Source organism: Ovis canadensis, chromosome 20 (assembly GCF_042477335.2).
Source record: "Ovis canadensis isolate MfBH-ARS-UI-01 breed Bighorn chromosome 20, ARS-UI_OviCan_v2, whole genome shotgun sequence".
Classification (NCBI taxonomy): Eukaryota; Metazoa; Chordata; class Mammalia; order Artiodactyla; family Bovidae; genus Ovis; species Ovis canadensis.
The window spans coordinates 66,767,051-66,773,241 of NC_091264.1; positions in this window are offsets into that span (position 1 = coordinate 66,767,051).

Genomic DNA, 6,191 nt, shown 5'->3' on the forward strand with positions numbered 1-6,191 from the left:
CACTCGTGTGCGTGTTCTCTTCAAACACATACATTCATGTGCAAGTTCTCATCAAACACATACACTTGTGTGCGTTTCAGGCTCAGAGGTTCTGGTTATTTAGGGCTTGTCTTATTGCCACATTCAGAAACTCTCAGTTCATAAAATATTATTTTCAACAGTGTTGGAACGTATGGAATGACGCGTTTCCCTCAGGACTGGACATAACAAGGGCAGCCCTAGACTGTGCTCTTGCTTATGAGCCAAAACTGACAGGTACCATTCTCAAGACAAGACTGGACGTACAGAAACTGCAGGTAAATAAAAGCGGCATGCAACATACAGGTTTGGGAAACATTCAGCCTGTGAAGAGAAAGCTCTTTTCCTTTTTCTTGAGGGAAATGTGGCCTTAAGAGATAGAAGTTTATCATGAGCTAAATCAGCAAATCACATCCGGTGCATATTGAAGAAAACTGAGTCGCAGAACTCGAAGGGCCTTTGGAGCCGTCAGATTGTAGTCTAAGCTGCTGGACGACTGAGGCACCAGAATGAACAGTGGTTTCCTAGGGCCACACAGATAAGCAGTAGCAGAGCACACCTGCTGTCTCAGGCTTTCCCTTGTTATCCGGCCCGTCCTCAGATACTCACACACCTTCCCCCCAGCCAGTGACCAGAAGGGCAACTCACCACAGCCTAGCCCTTCAGCCCTGCTCCCAGTCCAAGCTCATCTAGTTTGGGGCCAGTACTTATGATACAGTGATGTCCTGAACACCCACCCTAGACGGCTGGGTGAGATTCCAGCTGAAGGCAAGGAAGGCAGCTGCTTCAGGTGGAAAGAGGTGCGTGCGCAGCAGCCAAAGTCGGCGGTAGAAGTTTTTTCTGGGTTGCAAGGCGGGTGGTGGTGATGGGCAGAGTAGGTTAGGACAGGATAGACACCACTGAGCATCACTGATTAGGCAGGTTAGCCTGTCCTCAGCACTGATGGAGGAAGAGATGGGAAAGGGTGAGACCCGTTCAGAAGCTGCTTCTGTAGCCTGGGGCGATGTGCCAGTGCTCTAAGGAAGTGAGACTGCAAGAGGGTGCAGGCGAAGTCAGCAGGGAGCACCAGCCAGTGGTTAGACTGCACAGCAGACTGGTCACCTACTGTACAGACCCAGAGGCACGAAATTTAAAAGGAATGGCTTTTATCCCCGAGGAACTTGCAGTTCCAAAGGGAACACGGACGGGGGTCAGCACTTGCCGTACTGTGACGTAAGTGCTGAGGGTAGGCGAGGGAAGTCCCAGAGTAGCACCTCATCAGCGTCCCAGCAGGAAATGGAGTGCAGTTGGCTAGCTCATGAGGCCACAGTGAGGAATTGTCTCGTGACAGTGTACCCAGGCTGAGGGCCACAGCAGATGCCGGCAGCAGGGGGGAGCGCGGGGGCACCGCTGCCACGCCTGCGCCTGAAAGGGAGGCCGCCAGAAGCCCAGTGGAGGCTGGAGCCGCGACGCCAGGACCCCTGACGAGGGCTGAGGCGGGGAGGTGCTGTGGGCTGGGCCGTGCTCCCCAGCTGTATGTCGAAGTCAACCAGCTCCTCAGAATGTGACTGTGTTTGGAGAGAGGGTCTGTACAAAGGTGATTAAGGTAGAATGAGGCCCTGTGGGAGGGTCAGTCATGCCTGGTGTCCTCATAAGAAGGGGCGACCAGGACACAGACACGCAGAGGGATGTACTTCTTGGGGAGGACACAGGGAGAACTTGGCCAAGGAGGGGGCGCGGAAGGCACCAGCCCAGCTGACGCCTTTGCCTTGGGCTTCTGGCTTACAGGACTGTGGGCCGTGGGTGTCCTGCTCTTGGAAGAAATGGCAGCTGTTGCCTGTCCAGGCTGTGGTGCTTCGATATGGCAGTAGTTCCAACAAACTAATAGAGAGAAGGGAGCAGCCACGGCAGAGCCGTGACCGTCAGGGAGGCCGTGGGGAAGGGCACCCTAGCCGCTCTCTCCAACAGCTCTGTGATCTCGCTTTAAAAAAGCAACCTGGGGGCCGGCCAAGGAGCCCGTGACTTCTCCACATGTGTACTCTCCCAGGGCTTTGCAGGACAGAGAAGGGCGAGAATGGATTCAGGGGGACAAATAGAAAATGATCAGCAAAGACATCTCATCAAGTTTTGAGAACTCAAGAAAGGCTACATGGAGGAGGTGACTCCTGAACTGAGTGTGGGAATAATAAAGGAGCTGATAGGCGTAAAGCACTTAGATTTCTTCTGCCGCAGTATGAGTTACGTGCGCTGCTGTTTTCACCACCAGACCCTTGCATTTACTATTTCTAGCTCAACCTAGCAGTGCAGAAAGGCTGGCATTGCTTTCCCTTCTTACAGACAAGAGGCTGAGCAAACAGCTCATCCTGCCTCAAGCCTGCCCAGCTCAAGAGCGGCCCATCCAAGTTGCATCCTGGTAGCCGTCAGCCAGATGATGAAGCCTGGGTGAAGGGCAGTCTGAAAGAGGGTATTATAGACAAAAAGTCATGTTGACAAGAGAGACAGTGGCACGCTGGGGATCTGAGGAGGTTTAGCAAGGTGACAACAAGGAATGCAAAGTGAAGAGAGGTGAGACACCAGTGCAAGGGGGGCCGGGCAGCTTAGAGACACCAGTGCAAGGGGGGCCGGGCAGCTTAGAGGCATCTTCATATGCCATGCCAGGAAGTGCCGGCTCCTCAGAGAACTTGGGGACCCTTTGCAGGATTTGGATTTTAAAACGAGCATCTTGAGGGCTTTATGGAAGATACCATTTTAGCAAGTGAGAGTGAAGATGGGGAGATCTCTTAGAAGGCCATTGTCAGATGACAAATACTGAGAATCTTCGATAAAGATTTGCAGTGGGGCCTGGCTGGGGAAAGGGGAGGAGGGAGCATTCATAAGACTTGAAGACTTAGATGCAGGAAATTGGAAGAATCGAAGACCAAAGTTTTGCCCCAGGCTCATAGCTAGGGTGTGTGCACACGCGGTGATGCCGTTTGCAGGGTGGGAGCACAGGAGGAAGAGCGCTGATGGGGCGGCAACAACTGCCATCTGGTATGCTGAGTCTCACATGCCTCTGGGTCATCCAGGTAGAAAATACAGAGCTAAATTACACCAGGAAATACAGAAACCCCAGTGGTAACTTTTGTTGCATCTTACAACATAAATCACGACATTTTGGTTGCTCTAGAAAGTGATTATTTTTCCTACCTTTGTTCTGAGTGGTAAGCAGATACCACCATGATTAGGTCATAGTTATAAGCATGTTATTTCAATACTTTTTTAAAACATGAAACTATTGTTCCAATTTTACGTAAAGTACTAAAAATAGGGATTGGGAGATGGAAAGATAGTAGTGAAAGCTGGATAAAATGAAGTCTTCCAGGAATAGCAGGTGGAGTTATAGCAATGAAGCAAAAGAGCGACCCAAAGCGGATGGGACAAATGCGTGCGCGACGTGTCTTGTTTCCCCACTGAACGCGAGTGACGGCTGAGCTGCTCAGAAGCCGCAGCCAGGTATGTTGCAGGGAACAGCAGCGAGGGCACTGCCTTGGTGGTCCAGCGGTTGAGCCCACCTGCCAATGCTGGAGACACGGGTTTGATCCCTAGTTCGGGACGATTCCACATGCCATGAGGCGGTGAGCGTGTGCTGCAACTGCTGAAGCCCACATGCCCGGCGTCCAGACTCCGCAGCTAGAGGGGCCACCACAGCGAGAAGCCCGCTCACCGCGGCGGGAGGGCGCCCTCACACAGCAGAGAAGACCCAGCACGGCCAAAAGAGTTAAAGACCAAGGGTAGTGTCTTTGTAAAAAAGACAGTAGCAGGGGCATAAAGAGCAGACAGGCGACTCTGAGCCCCACGGGGAGCGGGTCATGCGCGTTGTGCAGGAGGTGTCTTGCTCTTGCAACATTTCAAGTCCACTCAGAGAGGAGCGCCCAGCGAGGAGGCGAACTGTGCAATACTGAGGCTCGCAGAGATACGAAGAATGCCTGTGTATTCCGAATAGGAGACTTCAGGATGGCTCTGTGAGATTTTAACTTGGAATCATTTATTTTATCATCCATCTCAACCTCAGCGGTTTGGTAGTTCTGATATCCCTAGTTGTGGTCAGCATATGCTCCTTGGAGCCAAGAAGTATGTGAGAGAAATAGCTTTCAGTGCTCCTAAAAGCCCTTGGCAGAAGCTTTTGTGTGGTTACACTGTTGGTGAAAAAGTGCCCCTAATATATAGTTGACTAATAAGAAAGTAAGGTACTAAGTATTGTATTTTCTTTATTACAATAAAATGCTGTGTGCTTTTTTATGTCCTAATAAAAACAGAAGGACAAGGAGTTGTAAACATCCGGAAAACAAGGAGTGTTTCTCCTACTCTAACAAGTGAGATCTAGATAAACTGTACAGTTATAACTTTCCTTGAACCCATCAAAGACCTGAGGTCATAGGTTAACCAAACAGCTCTGAATCCAAGGAAAGGTAGGCCGTTTCAAGGGCAGAAGGACACCAGCACTTGCCCGCCAGTGGGGGGACACAGTGGAAAGATGTCAGGCCCCAGACAGGTAGGTGAGAACTACACTTTCTGTAACAGAAGTCTCCAAAGGATACGAGGAGCGCCTGCGCCCTTCCGCAGGCTCATCCCACAGACTTTCACCACTTTCCCAGCAGTGCGATCGGGGGCGGGAGGGGCAGGAGATTGAATAGAGCCCCCTCTCCCCGCGGGGGTGCAGACATGGAGGAGGGGGTGCTTCCACTCCAGGAGAACCTCGAGCCCCATCCAGATCTTTCTTCCTTGTGTGACTGAAGCTCTGTGTCACAGGGAGAGCTTTGAAACATTGTCAGCCTTGGGGCACCAGTGAACATGCATTGTGTCTGAAGAAGGTTTAGAAATAAAGCCTCTGTCTTTGGGGGAAGGACAGAAGACAGTCCTGCCCAGGACCCTGTACCAGGATCTCCTGCCACTGGGAGAGGGCAGGGACTGCAACACACGGGATTACCAGATTTAGCCATAAAAATAGAGCTAAATTTGAGTTTCACACGAACAATAAAAATTGTGTAAATATGCCACCTCCCAGGAGTAGACAGCTCTTTCTTGTTCCTTAGCGCTCGCTGCCTTCGGATTCAAAACGGGAAAGTCTGTCCTGCTGGTCCCGTGTGTCTCAGAAGGTGTGCCTGCGGCTCTGGGACTGGGCTTCCCCCCCTTCCCAGGGCGTCACATTGTTCTGCATATCTTTGGTAGGTCATGGGTGGCTAGGGTGGTCAGAAAAAAGACTGGTTTTGCATACACAATACATAGTTTTTAGCATTAGTATGGGTTATTAATTTGATGCCTACAGGTCTATGATTCACTTACTGCACTCCCATTTTAACTGATCAAAAACTAAAGTTAAAAGAGAGTGTGAGTGCTAATTGCTTCAGTTGTGTCCAACTCTTTGTGACCCTGTGGACTGTAGTCTGCCAGGCCGCCCTGTCCGTGGGATTCTCCAGGCGAGAATATTGGAGTGGGTTGCCATGTCCTCCTCCAGGGGATCTTCCCCATCCAGGAATGGAACCTGCATCTCTCGTGTCTCCTGCATTGTTAGGTGGGTTCTTCACCACAAGCACCACCTGGGAAGCCTTGAAAGAGACTAACTCCGTATAATCATGTGCTGAATAAGTAGAGAGAGTGATATTTGTATCAGGCGGTGTGGCTTCAGGGGGCCAGCACTCAACTGTTACTCCAGTGCGAACTCTCTGTATTATGCATGCTTACTCTGCATTCCATTAGAGATAATTACTGAACAATCCCACATGGAATTCAAATGACCGTTTTGAAATAATAAAGTTACTTTTAATAATATTCATGAATTGTCCATATGTTGAGCTGAATAATATAATCACAGATTAGAATTTATTGTTTTTCATTTCATACACTTATTTCTAGACATCTACTGTGATTCTAATTAATTCTGCCAAATATTTGTTTCTGATTGGCTGAGTGTATCCAAGTTGATGGAGGAAGCAGCAAAGAGGAACCACAATTCCAGATATCATTCTGAAGAATAGCAGAGAACGACGTGGAAATTCCCTTGTCTTAGAGTGCAGACCAACAACGACCGCGAGAGAAGCACGATGATGCTGGGCACGCATCTGAGCGTCTCGGGAGAGCGTGTTCTCTCTTTAACTCAGAGAATATATAGGCTTAATTTAAGGAACCTAAATTCTTGAATTGCAAAAACTCTTTTA